This window comes from Rhipicephalus sanguineus, chromosome 3 (assembly GCF_013339695.2).
Source record: "Rhipicephalus sanguineus isolate Rsan-2018 chromosome 3, BIME_Rsan_1.4, whole genome shotgun sequence".
Taxonomy (NCBI): Eukaryota; Metazoa; Arthropoda; class Arachnida; order Ixodida; family Ixodidae; genus Rhipicephalus; species Rhipicephalus sanguineus.
Genome location: NC_051178.1, coordinates 26,488,472 through 26,505,549, shown reverse-complemented (window position 1 = coordinate 26,505,549; position 17,078 = coordinate 26,488,472).

Here is a 17,078-nt window from a genome sequence, read left to right as displayed (position 1 = left end):
CCTGACGGTCAGCGCTGGGTGGCCGTTCTACCTCGCTCTCTCCGCTCTCACGTCCTCACAGCCTTCCACGATGATCCGACTGCAGGTCATCTCGGTTTTCATAAAACCTACGACCGCCTTAGAAGTCGTTTTTATTGGCCTGGCATTACTACTAGCGTAGCCAGGTACGTCGGGTCTTGCACTATCTGTCAAAGTCGAAAACTCCCAACATCTGGTCCTGCCGGTAAACTGCAGCCTCTTCCGTGTCCCGCGACACCATTTGAAGTTGTAGGTGTCGATCTTTTCGGCCCCCTTCCAGTCACTGCCGCCGGCAAACGATGGATCGTGACAGCTGTGGACCATTTGACCCGCTACGCTGAGACATCTTCTGTGGCTACTGGTTCTGCTTCTGAAGTTGCCGATTTCGTTCTCCAAGCCATTATACTGCGCCATGGCGCTCCACGTGTTCTGATCAGTGACCGTGGAAAGGCATTCCTCTCTCAACTATTGAACGAACTTCTCCGATCCTCCGGCACCACTCACAAGACCGCTTCCAGCTACCATCCTGAGACTAACGGCCTGACCGAGCGATTCCATCGCACCCTTGCCGATATGATCTCCGCTTATATTCAACCAGACCACAAAAACTGGGACGCGGTTTTACCATTCGTCACTTTCGCCTATAACACAGCCATTCAGCGGACAACCGGCTATTCACCGTTTTACCTGGTTTACGGACGTTCCCCTACTTCCCTTCTAGACGTTTCTTTCTTTACCTCCAACGTAAATCCGTCGCCATCCTCTGCTGAGGAATACGTTTCACGACTCGCCCAGTGCCGCCAGCCTGCTCGCCTGAATACCGAAGCCAGACAGCAAGACAGGACAATTGTTTATGATGAAGCGCATCGTGCTGTCTCTTTCCGACCCGGTGACGAGGTCCTGCTCTTGACGCCTCTTCGCACACCTGGTTTGTGTGAGAAGTTTCAGCCACGGTTTATCGGGCCGTACACAGTTCTGGAACAGACTTCACCTGTGAATTATCGCGTGACGCCACTTGTAAACCCAGCAGACCGCCGTTACCGTACTACCGAGATTGTCCATGTCTCCCGCATCAAGCCCTTCATACGACGTTCCTCCTCTCCTTGACCTGCAGCGGCCAGGCTGGCCGCTTTCACGTGGGGGGAATTAGTGTGGGCATTTATTACAGCGAAAGCTGTTATGAGATCATTTCACCGGCCGTTTTTGGCGCCGTAGTTGTCCGCCGCCGCCGCCGCTGCCGCCGCCGCCGCCGCCGCCGGTGTCCGTAACCAGTATCGCTCGAAATAAGAAAAAAAAAACTAAATAAGAAAAAAATTCCAGGATGGAACGAGGTTCGAACCTGGGCCCACTGCGTGGGAGCCCAGTATTCAACCTCTGAGCCATGCCGGTGCTTGAAACTCCTTTGCAAAAAGGTCCTATACAGGCTTCATGTCGGGAAGGAACCACATTGGCATATGCAATATAGCGTGGTAGAAGAGTGAAATAAGCACCAAGCGTCGCACAACGCGAATTCTGTAACCAGGCGTCACACAATGCGAATTGCGCAACGAGTAGGTTGTTGAATGCTTCCAACCCATTACAAAGGGCTCTGCCATAATTCTTCATCGTCATCAGGCACAGCATCAACAAAGTGCGCATAATGCGTTTAGCAGGTACCAACGCTCTCCGTAGAATGACGAAAAATGGCACAGTGCCTGCTGCTCTACTTCTCAAAAATTACAATGATTTATAGCGTAGTGGGTTCCTCGCAAGTGCACTTGTATTGGTTGCCAAGGAAGCCCATAAGCGCATGATCCACTTCCTCGGGGTGTCAGTAAAATTACAATGATTTATAACGTAGTGGGTTCCTCGCAAGTGCACTTGTATTGGTTGCTAAGGAAGCCCATAAGTGCATGATCCATTTTCTCGGGGTCTCAGTAAAGTTCTTCGCCCCCCCCCCCAGTCTCTCTCCCACGTGAACGTATGTTATACAGCATGACGGGAGAGGGAAATAGCGATTGGGCGTCACCCAATGCAAATTACATAACTGGTGGGCCGTTTAACGATTCCAACCCATTTCAAAGGGCTGAGCCATAATTCTTCATCGTCATCAGTCGTCGCGTCAACAAAGTGCACATAATGCCTTACAGACGCGTAGCTGGTGCCTCGTTTCTCCGCAGAATGACGAATAATGGCTTAGTAGGTGCTTCCCAACTTCACAAAAATTGTGATTTATGGCGTAGTGGGTACCTTTCTAGTGTACTTGTATTGTAGCCCCAAGAGAGCTTAACGGGCTCTAGAAACGCCGCTCTTCCAGCTTTCGCTGTGACTGTGCTGCGGTTTCAGCGCAGGCCTGGCATTTTTATGCACATCTTCTTCATGTGTACATTATCACCATCATGATGCATTTGGTTATGCATCCTCATCTTCGTCGTGTATCATCACCATCAGTGTGGGTTGATCGTGCCTGTTCGCTGCCGGACCTTCGGGACAAATAAACGTCTGCCCTACCAAGACCTCATAATATTAGCAAGTTTTCTGGTACGTCTTCCATAATAGACTTGGGATACTACGCAAGTGCTTTCAGTGTGCAGCAATGAGTTGCGGATATTGTGCTGCTGTTGTTAGCAGCCAATGAAGTTTTAGTGCTGTGCAAGACCGACGGCGCTCGTGTGCTGGTTTCATTTGTTGTCTACGTTTCTTTTTTATGTCAATAAATAGGCTGAAAGATAGCGATTACATTGTCACGGGGTTGTGACGGCGAAGAAAGCAAAACGCAGCCGCTAAAAATGAAACGCTTTATTGAGCGAACTTGTGCGCAGAAAAGTAGCACTCAAATTGCATCGAAAACGACGAGCACAGATGTCGGTCTTCGGTAATCTGATCAGCAGGAAAGGGTGTGGCAATTATATACGTAGCATCGAACATTACAGTGTTGTCGCTGGTGGCCGCAATAGTTGCAGAATAAATTGGCATTTTTTTATAAAATTGCCCCATCCACAAACCGAAACTGGGCTAAATTTTAGGGAGCATAAAGCGCGCGTAAGGATTTTTCCCTTTAAAACAATTGTAATCACAATGGGGCAATTCCTCACTGTAACGTGAACTAAAAAAAGCGGTTTCAAATAAAAATGAGTCAAATCCTGCATCTGTTTGAATCAAATTGAGCCAGACCCATTACACCAGCGCTGCGTCAACAATCGTGACCAAAGCAACCAACATGGCGGCATCTAATCTGTTTCATTTGGGTCCTAGTGTCTTTCCTATCGTCATTTCGTTCAACAATTAGTTTTTCTTGGGGGAGTTGGTACTTTTCAATGGACACGATGTTGTACGGCAAGACGCGGGCATAAAAAATTAAAGGCCGACTTTCCAGCTTTTTTCTGCCTTTTAGAGTTTCTTTTTTCGAATTTTGCGCTACAGTATCATGTCCTTCTTCGGCTCCAAGATGGTAAATTTGAAACAGAAGACAACTGAAATGAAGATATTGGGCGCCGATCTATTCCTTGAAGGAGTGATCCGAAACGACGCCTCATCAAATGAGCCAAGAAATAGAGCTCAAGCATTCTTTGAATGCCTTCAATGGTGCCAAGAACAAGAAAATGCTGCCGACAGTCCAGAATGGTGCGCCTTTTGCCAGAAAGAACCACTCACTCACAATTTTAGTTATCGATATTACGCCCAGACAACAAAGAAGGCACCGACGCAAGCACAAGGATAATGTCACGTGTGTAGTAACATCTTGCTATATCGTCCATTCGCTGTGCTATAAACTTATTTTACGAGCTAATGGAAGGGCAAATAACTGTTCCTGTCTATAAGAGCCAAATACAAATTTTACTCCAGATTTTTGCCGCAATATAAAATTCACGTATTTTGGTGACATGAGTACACTGGCAGAGTGTTGTTGAAACAGGCCCCACCATATTGTCAGAAGCAAAAAAACTGTGTTTTTCTCTGTTTCAGTTAACGTGTACTTGGCTCGTTCAGAAAAAAAAGCCCCAACTCTATTGCTCGCGTTGTGGCCGCACTGTTATCGGCAGATTATGAAATGATCGGGAAGATTCCCTGATGTTCGGGCGCGGCCTTCGCAAGGCCGTGGCTACATGTTTCATGACACGGTTACATAAAAATGAAGCGCGTGGGGCGTCTCCCGCTTTCTCTGCTCTTCTCAGGCGCATGACATGTACAAATTCAGGGCGTGTGCGGCACCGCTGAGAGTTCGTAATGCCGTCGTTCGTAATTTCCTCGTATTCCAGAGCACCGAGACGTCAAGCACCTTGTGTGGCCTGAGGTATCGCCGACGAAGTTTTTCCCTGTGTCTACATCCGCAAATGGTGTCCAGACCCCAACAAGGTCTCCGGGTTGGTACTGCATTTTGCATCGTGGAGTGTTTTAGTGACGGCTGTCGCCCCTCTGCTGGTTCTTGATACACTGGCTGGAGAGTTTTACAGCACCTTCGGCGCGCTGCAGGTAGATAGTTTTCTTTTATCCTCGCGACTTCTGGACGTAATGCTGAAGGTACTACGAGGAGGTAGTTAACTCGAAGTGGCGGGAAGTTTTTTAGGAGAACGTTGTTTCGCACAAAAAACGACATCAGTCCTTGCTAGAATGCCTTCGGAACAGCGGCTGTCTTGCCCTCGATGTATTCCACAAGGCCCCTATGTTCCGGGTGGGCTAGCTGACGTGCAGCGAAGTCGTCGGCAGTTATGGTTCACAAGAAGCAGTCAGCGTCTTCGCCTTCCTGCGGCAGCTGTTCGACGGGAGCGCCAGACAGGCAGTCGATGTCAGAGCACTTCCGACCAGATTTTCAAGCGACAGTAATGTCGAATTATTGAAGTCTCAAACTCCACTGTGCGAGGCTAGTCAACACAAGGCGTGGTCGTCGCTTAAAACTTTGAAGGGTCTACCATAGAGGCAGGGGCGAAACTCTGATGTAGCCTAGATGATGGCGAAGCACTCTTTTTCTGCTGTGGAATAGTTAGTTTCTGCCTCGGATTAAGACCGGCTAGCATAACTGATGACACTTTGCAGTTCCTCAGCCCTCTGCACAAGGACGGCACCGAGTCCTACGCTGCTTGCGTCCGTCTGGATTTCCGTATCAGCATATCCGTCGAAATGCGGAAGTGCCGGAGGCGTCTGCTGGCGCCGTTTCAGTTCCTAAAATACCTCGACTTGCGAATTTTCACAGTTTAATTCTACGTCGGCCGTCGTGTCGGTGTCCGTAAAAACTCCGTCACGAGGAATCTGTAATAGGCACACTAGCCGACAAATCGGCGTACGGTCTTTTTGTCGGTGGGTGACGGGAGGGCAGCAATAACAGCTATTTTCCACCGGTCAGGGCGAACTCCGGATTGCTAATGATATAGCCTAAAAATAAGAGCTTCTCGTACTTCTGTGGCTCTAAGGTGCGTCCAGACATCGTGACTGCTCGAAGTACAGCTTGAAGGCACCGGTTGTTCGTTGAAGTATTGAAGCAGAAGCAATGACGTCATTCAAGTACATGAGAGAAGTCTGCCGCTCCAAGCCTTTCAGCACTGTATCCCTAACGCATTGGAATGTCGCAGGTGCCGAGCAAGGACGAAAAGGCATGGCCTTGAACTCGAACAGGCTGCCTGGTGTTATAAAGGCAGTCTTATTTCTCTCGGTCTCTCTCGTCGATTTCGATTTTCCGGTAGCCGGTCTTCAGGTTCATAGGTAGAAAGTACTTCAGGTTGTGGGGTCGATCCGAGCCTCGTCTATCCGTGGGAAAGAATTACACGTCCCGTTTCGTTATATTCTTCAAACGACTCTAATCGACGCAGAAACGTAGGGCTCCATCCTTCTTCAATAACAACGCGGGAGACGACGAAGTACTCTTTGACGGTCGGATGATCTGTATGATTTCGCCGGCTTGTTTCTTTACAGACTCGCGTTCTCGCAGTGAATCTCGGTACGGGATATGCCAGATTGGCCGGCCACTTTTTTCTTGCGATGTTTTGCGACAGGGGTCTGTCGAATCCGTGACGACGACGACGAGCAGTCCTTGTGTTGCAGCAGCAGGGCTCTCAGCTGTACTTGCTTATGCCTCGAAAGGCTCAGATTGACGTCGAAAGCTGGTTGAGGACTTCGGTAAGTCAAAGCAGGTTCAGTGACATTGAAAAGAGAGAAGGTATTGCTGGCGTTTACGAATTTATTCATGTAGGTGACCGTCGTACCAATTTTAAGGTGCCTGCATCTCTGGCTGAAGTTTTCCTGCGTTCCCTTCGCTTTTCCGTGACACAGCTCGGTTATGCCTCTTGAGAAGCAAGTCTAACGATTCAGGAGTAGATTCTGGTTGCCCACATTCCCATCTGTTGGTAGTGGCAGTAGTGGCAGAGGCGGCCGGCTGCTCCTCAGTGGTAGCAAGGTGAGATGTGGTTGGGGGCACGCCAAACGTCTGTCTTCCTCGGTGGGTAGCGCTGGCCGACAGGTGGGCGAGGTTTCGTCGATGGCTGGTGACGACGCGGCGTGCGGAAGCGGCGTAGGTGATCGCTTCTGGCTGAGCCTGCGGTGGTTCGGTAATTGCCAGCGATGACCGGACTTCCTCACGAACCATGTCGATTATCTAATTCACTTGAAGCTGCTACGTCGGTAACATGCGGCGCAGTTCACCTCGCGCAATAGGTATTGTCGTATCGCACAGATCTTCGGAGCAGGGCCCTTGGATTTCTGGTATTTGTGGCGTTCAACACCGATTATAATGCCGGCTGCGCACGTCCAACGTCTTTCCGGCTGTCGTTCTCTCATAGAAGAATTCCTTGACGGTCCTGGGTGTTTTCCGGATGAGTCTCGCGAAGAGCGCCTGCTTTATTTTACGCATAAGCAAACGAACTTTCTTTTCTTTGAACATAGCTGCGTCGGCATGAACCGTGCCATCTCTTCTGTAAATATGTAACACTGCTTGCGATGATGCACCCGTATTTCCAGTCAAGCGGCAGCCCTTCCTCTGCTCGTAAACGCTGTGAGGAAGCCAGTTCGGAGGATGTTCCACGCTGTCATGGTGCACTCCATGTTCTCGAACCAAGCCCTGGCGCTGTCTTCCATTGATAAGTACACAAAGCGCAACTTGTCGTTGAAGTCACAATTGTTGAAGGCCACATTCCTCTCGTGCGACTCGAGCCATGTTTTTGGATCCTAACATGATGATCCTCGGAAGATCAGCGGCTCCCTTAGCTGTTGCATCACGATCGCAAGGCGGTGACACAGTGGCTGTCATTGTTGCCGCAGTCGTGGTCATGGCTTTGTTCATCCGGGTCTTATCGGGTAGAGTCCTGTACTCTGGCGGTGGACCTTGCTGCCTGTGGCTAGCTCTCTGGTCGGGGTGGCGCCGTTGTCTTCTCAATGGTGTGGTCTTGGCTCTCGACTGAAGGGGGCCGTTCGGCAAATGGGCCGTGAAGCACCTCCACGAGATGTCACGTGGTTGTGACGGTGAAGAAAGCAAAACGCAGCCAGTAAAGATGACATGCTTTATTGGGCGAACTTGTGCCCAATAAATAAACTAGCACTCAAAGTGCAGCGCAAGCAGTAGGCACAGATGAGGGTTGTCGGTAATACCAGCGGAAGAGCGCGTCGGCATGTTTACACGTAGCATCAAAAATTCCAGCATTATCGTTGGTGGCTGCGTTAGTTCCAGAATAAGCTCTGTTGCTCGCGTTGTGCACGCAATCTTATGGAAACATTCTAAAACAATCGGGATGGTTGCCAAACATTCGGGCGTGGCTTGCGCAAGCTTGTGGTTACACGTGTAGCGTCGTTAAAATTGAAAAAAAAAAAACATGGCTTATCCCATTTTCACAGGAATCGGTATAACGCGAAAGTCAAACGTGGCTTCACAGATGTAGTTGAGCGTTTGTTGTGCATTGTGTCGGCAGAAGGCCGAAGGAATGAATGCTATACCAACAAATTCTAGTGTCACGCGAAGAACAGCTAGCAGCTCGAAACTAACAACACGAGCAGAAACTCACCACATGAGCAGAAAAGTTCGACAGTTAAAACGGGCTGCTCAAACACAAATGAAGATGCACGAAACGAACGCATAAGCATACACAGGCTGAGCTCGAACTGTCACAGTTGTAACTTATTTGTGTGTGAGCGGCACGTTCCTTCGCAAAAGCGGTCGCTGCAATGAAAGAAGTGACCTTCGTGCTCTCTGTAACTTCAACGCAAACTTGCGGTGACAGCACAAGACGTACAAACCACCCCCCGTCACGAGATAAGCGCGCGCGCACGAGCGACCACGCCCTGCGGAGGCGCGCATTGCAGTGCGCGGTGCGACGACGCTCATAGCGCGCCCTTCGAGTCATTCGCGCCATCTCGCTAGTGATAAAGAAAACACGCTGAAGTGCCACCGATTTCTGAGTACCACGAACGGTAAATGGTGCATATAAATAGCTCGCCGTTAGTATGCTGAGGAACGTGCCTTCTGTGGCCGAGTCGGTTCCACCTGCGCACTGCGAATCGAGGAGTCGTAGGCTGGACTCCCGGCGACGTAACCTTCTTTCTTCTTGCCTCCTGTTATTCTATATTTTACAACGTCATATCCGTGGCGGAAATACGTCAGTGGAGCCGTACTGGACCCCGGCTCCTCTTTCGTGTTACAAGAAGTGCGTGTGTCACTATGGACACCCACTCCAAGGGCATGGCTGCCGTTAGTGTCTGCGACACCATGAGGTTCTGTTGTAAGCCGAAGTCGTCCCACGCGTCGTATGTAGAGATGCAAAATTTCTGGAAATTTTGAGCAATCGGAAAAAATCTGTTTTTTTCATGTTTTTTTCCGAAATTTTGGAAAAAAAATGGAAAAGAAAATTTTCTTTAGCATATGACAATAGTTTATTGCGAAATGTCAAAAACCATAACTCGCATTATGTAAATAACGAATTCTTGGTTTAACAGATCGAAGGCAGGCCACAAGCATCACCGCGAACGCGTTCAGTTCTCTGTGAATGGGTGCAGCTTCCTAGAATTGTTACGGCAGTCAGAACAAAGAACACTCAAATGCCTCTTCCGAGGCCACCTCGGCGTGGCCTCGACCATAGAAACAGTGAACGAGATGGTAAAAAGATGAAGTGTACCTCTTATTCAGAGTCAGTATCAATGGCTTCAGCAGTAGAATTCTTCATCATGTTGAGATGTGCGTGTACAAAAACAAGCTTTTGAACGGTTTTATTACGCAGCCTGTTCCTACGCAGAGTATGAATGTTTGCGAAGTCGGACCAGTTCCGCTCACAAGCAGCTGATGATGGCGGAATCTGTAAAATGTTTCGAGCGAGAGGCATCACTGTTTTACTCGTGCAGATTTCTTCCCACCATGTTGAAGGAGGGATGTGGTTAGCAGAAGCCCATATTCCAGGTCTTGACCATATGCCTGCATTGTTCCTGTATTCTGCCACATTTTCCCCTTGTCAGATTTTTCCCCTTGTACCTTGGGTCAAGTAAGTTTGCTGCACAGTGCACGGGATGATCTGTAAACTCTTTGCGTGTCTTTAAGGCTTTTTCGGCGAGATCTCGCTCACTCTGCGAAAGAACAGAGCACTGCAGATTCGAGTGAATCTCCTTCGCTAGATTGTGAAACAAATTTGTGACGTCGGACAACAGGGCTCCGTCACTTTCTACAGCTTTGATAGCCTTTGCGATTGGTTGCAGCAAAGTATGGCATGAATTCAATGCGACCCAGAACTCTTCTTCGTCCAGAACGACCAGCCTAAGAGTCTTGTCGAACTTCAAGTTTTCCATTATAGCTATTTCCTGCAAAACCTCCTTGTTTTTCAAGAGGCTTTCAAAGTTGAGACAGACACCACTCCATCTTGTCTTACTTCGAAGCTTCAGGCTGCAGCGCATATTTTTACCGTACTTCGATTCCTGCCTTTCTTTGAATGTGGCCAATACCACGTGGGCTTTCTTCACGTATTTGATTATATCTTTCGCCTGCTTGTGCACATCGTGGATTGTGCCAAGTGTAAGGAGATCATTCATCAACAGGTTCAGAGAGTGTGCGGCGCAACCAATCGCTGTAACATGAGGAAATCGCTCAATAACAAGAGCCCATGCCGCTTTCATATTGCTTGCATTGTCGGTTACCAGTGCCTTTACCTTTGAGCTAACGACCGATTCAATAACAGCACAGATTTCTTCTGTCATATAGGCCGCAGTATGCCTGTTGGTGCCGGTGGTGACTGACTTGAAAAACAATGGCGATGGTGTGCAGAGAACAAAGTTTATAACTGACTCTCCTTCGACGTTAGTCCAGCCCTCCGTGACAAGGGTGATACATGAAGCCGTTTCAATAGAATTATTCATGGATACGGTAGCCGCCTCGTACTCAGCGTCGAGCAGTGGACCAGCCAAGCTGTGCCGGATCGGGGGCTTGTAAGATGGTCTGAGTGCTTTAAATGCTGCCTGCCAATAGTCATTTGTAACCAAGGAAAACGGCAAGTTGGAAGCATATATCACCTTTGCCAATGCTTTATCGGCGTTCTTCTGCGCTTGAAGTGTCATCGTATCGACGAAGTGAGTAACCCTTCCAGTCGCTGAGGCTGCACATCTTGCTGTGCAGCCTCAGCGACTGGAAGGGTACTTACAGACAGCGGGTCCCCGTTTCCCGCCAACGGTCTCCCCGACTGTGAAGTGCACCCACACTTCGGAAATTGGGCGTACCATTGCAGAATCTGCTTCCACACGGCTTGACATGCGGACTTCCGCCACAGGTTCCACAAGTGCACGAAGGAAAGTCTAAATTGAGCAATAACGGGCACAAAAACATGAGAAACCGCACCCGACCGACGAAGCTACGCTGACGCTGGAGCAGACATTACGTGATGTCGACGGCGAGTGGGCAGCCGTCGTTTGGTGTTTCGGCATCATGTGCGACGTTCCGATATCGCGTTCTGCGTTTCGGTTTACTTGCGCGAGTTTTTCCCGCGGAAATTTTGGCGCAATTTTTCCAACTGCGCCGAAAAAAACCTAAAAAAAAACAGTTTTTTTCCGGAATTTTCCCGCTTTTTCCCCATTTCGCATCTCTAGTCGTATGTTTGACATTCGAGTGAAAGCATGCAAGGTGCTGCCGACGATCGCGGCTCAATTGCAGATGGAACGCGCCAGCCGTCGAAAAGATGCAAGAAGGTGGGCTGGAGGGGGGGAAGGGTGTTGTGCTGAGAGGGCGGGAACTGTGTATTTTCAAGGACCTAGCGTTGTTCGCCCTCGATGGCGTACGCCGTATCTTTACACGGATCAGCAGACGGCTCATACCTAATACGCATTGTGTTCTCATAGGATTGTTTGCGTTGAAGCCACAGACAGCAGGTGATTTCCACCGCTGCAGCGGCCGCGTTCCCTTATGCTAGTGCTTTCTTGAGCTACGCCAGGCACGCAAGCTGAATAAAACAGAGGGGCTGCCTGCCAAATGACGCGTTGCCACCAGTGCAACGCGTGAGAACCGATGTTTGCAGACGCGACCACGGGGGCACTGCACGTCGGTAAACCGCGGCTGTTCTTAAGTGAGAGCCACGGCGAAAGCAGGCCAACACTCTAGCTGCGAAGGAGTAGCCATACGCCGGCTCATGAAAGCAAGAAAACGTGTGGTTTCTTGTTCTTGCGTCAGCTGCGTCACTAAGTGCTTAATGCGATAAGACATTTCACGGTAACTGAAATCTGCAAGAGCTCCTCTGGGCAACGATTGAGATCAAATGCTGCCAAAAGCTGGAACGTTTATTGCACGAGCTCCTTGTGAGCAACTCCGCGAATCCTGGATACGGAATTTAAGCGACGAGCCAACCACAAAGGTAGCAAGTGGGTGCCGAACTCAAGGGCAGCCGTGTGTTCAACTTGAGCAGGACACTTCAAAGTAGGGTTGAAGCGCAAGAGGCTCGGGCCGACAACTGCACCTACCATACTATCGCATTAGCTTGCATATTATCGCCTACTGGGGAGAACAAGATTAGTGAAAGTCGAATATTGTTGTACTACTTGCAAGTATTCCTACCTTAAAGAGAACGGTTGAAACTTGCGCTATGTGAAGCAGCTGAATTAAACAGGGAGGTATCCCAGAGCAGGATGTCATCATATCTCACGTCTTTCCATGCCTTCCAGCAAATTGCACAGGCGACCAGAACAACCTATTCCCTGGCAACGGGCTCAATCGATAACCAGTGCGGTGACCTTACGACTATACCAGGGGTGAACGTGCATAAGTGAATTATTCTCCAGCTTGTATGAAAACTCACCAAGAAACATTCGAGTTTTCAAGGAATGAATTGCTCCTACTCAGTGCAGAAGCACTGAATACGGCAAAATATTTCGCGAATGCTCGGATGTAGTGGAACGTTAATGTGAGGAATAACTGCCATCCACTAGCTTCATAGTACGTAGCTAAGCATGAGCGAAGCCAACAGAAAGTTTCGTGGTTGGGACAAATCTTACAGACGAGCCGGTGACATTTTTTTTTTACTTTCATGAGCCTCACTCCATCTTACCGAATTCGACACAGTTAAATTGCTACATCCTGTGATGGTTCGGCACATGCGACGCCAATAGGTTACTTATGTGCCCTGCGGATGTCGCCGTAATATTCGCGTTTCTTGCATCCATGCTCCTAGCACAATAGAAAGCATGCGCGTATTCTTGAATGACCTCTGGTCTTCTGGTGTTCTAATAATGTAAAGGGGGAGGCTGTTGAGAGTTTTCCTGCAGGTGAGTTCCTAGCAAGTGCCTTTACAGAATTTTTTCCACCCAGAATAAAGACTTCTAGGCGAATTTCGAAGAAACTACTCATGGTATTATATTAAAATCGCTAAACTGTGTGTTTGCAATCTTAGTTCTCTAGTAGAGATACTCGCCGCAACTGGTGTGCAAGAACAAAAATAGCCTAACTGCTGAAAACATTCACTACATTATGGTAACTCCGTATCGAATTTGTTAAGATCCGTGTGTAACATCAGATCCCTTCTTTTTATGAGATCATCTTCCTTTGTTACCATAGAAACAACAACCCTGTCATCGAGGCCCTGCATTCTAGTCTCATTTCCTGACGTTCTGGACATTCGAAAGGTACGTCCAATTTCTCAATTTTTTAGTGAGTTTTGTTCTTCCAGTCGAGATTTAAAGTTGATGTACCTTTATGAGAAATTAAAAGGTAAATTGGATTATTCGTTATCTGCAGTCGTTTGTTGTAGGCCGTTCTGTGTTACAAGGCTTCATTGGACATATGTGCATTTGCAAATTTATAAGTACCGCTACCTTTCGGGCCGTGGGGACAATATATTTATTTTAGAGTGAATTATGTGTATAAAAGCAGTAGCACTTACATTTCTGCATTTTAGGTATGGTGGTGTTCTGACGCTTTGAAAAATTTCGTCAACTTTCGCACATTGTCCCGCTCGCACAGTTAGGCGTCAATTTAGAAGTTATTTCGAAAAGCACGACAGTTTGGGCAGAATATCGAGAACGTACGTACAGTAGGGATGGAAATAAATGCGAACAGGGCGGCATCTACATTATCTGCAGTTTCACGTTTCTTTTCAAGCGGTTGTAGGCTGGATAGTAATAAAAAGCCACTAGACTCATCTATGATTCAATCAAGAACCGTTTTAACATCTTTTTATTGCCACCAAGGTCAGAGCGTGATGATCAGCGCGTAGCGCTGATCGCGTTTCTTTCCATCTCCACTGCACATGCCTCGCTGAACACGTAAGCAGTGGACTGACTTTGGTTTTCGGGACATCATTGCCCTTCCTGTGATGCAGCATGAATATTACAATTATAGGGGTTGCAAAAGGCCTGCCGTGCAATGGAGGTAGCTTTAAATAAAGAAGAACGAAAAAGAAATAATTTCTATGAATAGCGTTTCAAAGAGCGGTTTCGCGCCTATAACTAGATGTCATTGTTTTTTGGAATGTTGTGAATGGCCAGGCACACAAGGCTTTCTTAAAGAGGTTCTTTTTATTTGTGCAGTGCATCGGAGCGCAATTTCACGCCTGCCGGAGTGACTTGGTATGTGTTGTACTTCATAATTTTGCTTCGCCTTTTTCTCCTACAACTTGCAAAAACGTTTAGGTGGTATGGGATCCGTTTCTCTATATTACCAAAAATAGAGTGTATCATGTATTTTTTAACTTTATTCAGCAGTGAAGCAACAAAAATTACGGAAAACAAAAGTTCAGGAAATCGAGAAAAAGTAAATATGAACTACACAAGCTTCCAGAGGAAACGCGTGCAATAATTAATTAACCAAACCTTGTATGCATACATGCAGGAATATTTGCAAAATTAAGCAATCTAGCGTACTTTCTCTGGAGCACCTCAGCGGAGTTATACAAAGATGCGTAATGACCTCCGGTTTATCAGACAGAAGCTGTCTGTATATCGGGTAAACAATATGAAGTAAGCCAAGCAGTAGTTCATGTGGAATCCAACATCGTTGTGTGTTATTGCTACAATTCGTAAAGTGAATGCAAAGCTTTCCGGATACAGATAACTGGTAATTTTCGAAGTCACATACTATAACAATTGTAAGAGGAAGATAGCGTACACGGCTACATTGCTACGCGCGCTTGTTTTTCTATGTTTATGTAACCGACCCGTTACACGCGTTACCGTTGTCGTAAGCGCACCGCGCCGGAATGTCGCATATTCCCGATTATTTTAGATCGTCCTCATAAGCTCGAGCCCGCAACGCGAACCGTACAGTTTATTCTGGAACACACGCGGCCACCAAAAATAGGCCTAGAATCTTCGATGCAACATGTACAAATGCCGACGCGCCTTAGCGCTGATCAGATTATTCGAGGACTGACGACTGTCTGCACCGATATCGTTGCATTTTGAACGTTATCCTTTTTCCGCTAACAAGTTGCCCACTAAAGAGTTTCACTTTTACCGGCTGCGATTGCTTTGTTCAGCATCACAACCACGTAAATATGTTGCTCTTCTTTCTAAAGATTTGATATTCTCTGTCACATTTATCTATAACAGCCCGTTTCTCTCCTTTCTTATTCTAAAATTCAAGACGTTCTCTCAAGCAATGTGGAGACTCATCAATGTGAGTACTGCATGCAGTTTAGTTCACGCGGAGCATAAGGCAACGAGTGGCCAATGTCTGACCACGGCCGCTGAATAAACCTCTTTTTCATTGAGCAGCCGTGGTCTACTGCCGCTAAAGTCAACGCCTCCTCATTTTGTTTTTTTTTTCAATGTCAGTGCAAACGCTTTCTTCTCAAGGGGACCCGTTGGTCTGCCTTGGTCCAGGGAGGTGTCGTGGTGCTAAGCCACTACAGGGGTACGGCTGCTTGCGTCACATGTGCGCCTGAGCGCGTTCCGGTGGATATTAGGATCCCTATATTTTTAAAGGTAGCGACAACTACACGCGCACCCTCTGGAGCAGCGCTAGCAGACGACGCTCCACTCGCTCCGCTGTTCGGCTCGCTCGTTGTTTGCACGATCTGAAATTCAGCGTACGTTAAAGTAGAGATGACATTTTGGCGAGCTGATAGTGCTTGTTTTATAGTTCGAAAAGATCCGGGGGTTGTGAGCTTCCCGCAACTTTCAGAAACTTCAATGCGCACTGATTGCTTCTTGTGGTGCGCAGTGAGCGATACGCGCTCTTATCGGTTTCATGGCGTTGCCAGTGCTGGGCAGTATTCCCGCGGTCTTTTAAACGTAACCCAAGGATTTGCTTACACAATACTTCAAAAGCTATACTTAGCATAAAAGGATTTCGCTGCATCTGACAACTGCCAGCAACCATGTAACCTTGTGAGACCTAGTAAATAGAGCATGCTACTAGTGTCTACCAAGCGCTGATTTTAATTTCTTTTTTAAAGAAATACATTTATTCCACGCTCTCCCATTTTTACTATCCCCACCACCTCCATTCCCAACGTGCCTTTGTAAGCACCGCAGATATGAGGTTATGTTTGCAATAATACCAACTGCATCTGCAAATAAATTTGTGGCGTTCCTGCACCTATGGAATTCCAAAACATAGTCATAAAAGCTGAATGAGCTGGTTTCTGAACAAATGCAGGATAATAAAGAAATGCGTATTTGAAAATTGAGTTTTATAGCAAAGATGAAGAACAAACTTCTTATTTGAAAGACTTATTTAAACCTTAATTGTGAAGCATGTGCTATAAAAAATACAGTAATAAAGAACTGCTTGCAAACAGCACTATTGCCCACAGTGTATGAAGCCCTCTGCTGTTAACCCAACAGCAGATGGCTTGATACTATATGAAAGAGGGCTTGATCATCTATATGAAAAAGCTAGAGGCATAGAATTTCTCAAGCTTAGAATTCCTTAAGACTGTTGAAGCTATGAAGCATGGCATGGAACATTATACACACAAGAGCAAAAACCGCCAAACTAACTGTTACAAAGCGCCTGTAGAAATTTTCCATCCGTCATGCGGTTACGGCAAGCGTAGGTAGACAGCCCGGCATGCTAGCGCGTCATGCTGCAAACGTCGAATAAAAACACCTAATTCCTGCGTCCACTAAAGCGTAAGGCACATAAGCACTTCTACGTTATAAAAACGATGCACCAGAGGCGCGTGAAATATTTTCTCCTTACCGAAACGTCCACCTACACGCTCGCAGTTAAATCACGCAGTTTAGCGTCCCTTTGTATGCTAATTTGTTTCATGTTACGCCTGATTTGCAAGCAACTTCTGTACCCACCCCTGCAATGTCTCGTACTGAGATGGCAGTATATGTAAATAAAAAAAACTGCTGGACCTTTTTTTCGGCGGGGCGCGAAGGAGAAAAGGTGACGTGTCGCCAACCGGACCATCGCGCGGCGCGGCGGCTGGATCAAGACTTTTCGCTAATGAGAGCAGCATTTTGGGCTAGTTGGCGATCCACGACATCAAAGAACTTACGGGACGAAAACACGGACAGGTACGGGGGTTTTAGCCGTAGCTATAGGCGTTTTTGCTAGTAGCTTGCTTGCTCGCTGCCTGCCGAGAAAGACACGCGCTACTTTGGCATGGACCGCAGTCGCGAACGCAACGGCTAGGCCTTTCGAGTCCGGCTGTCAGTATATTTACTGTAATCCGTTTCACTCATCAGGT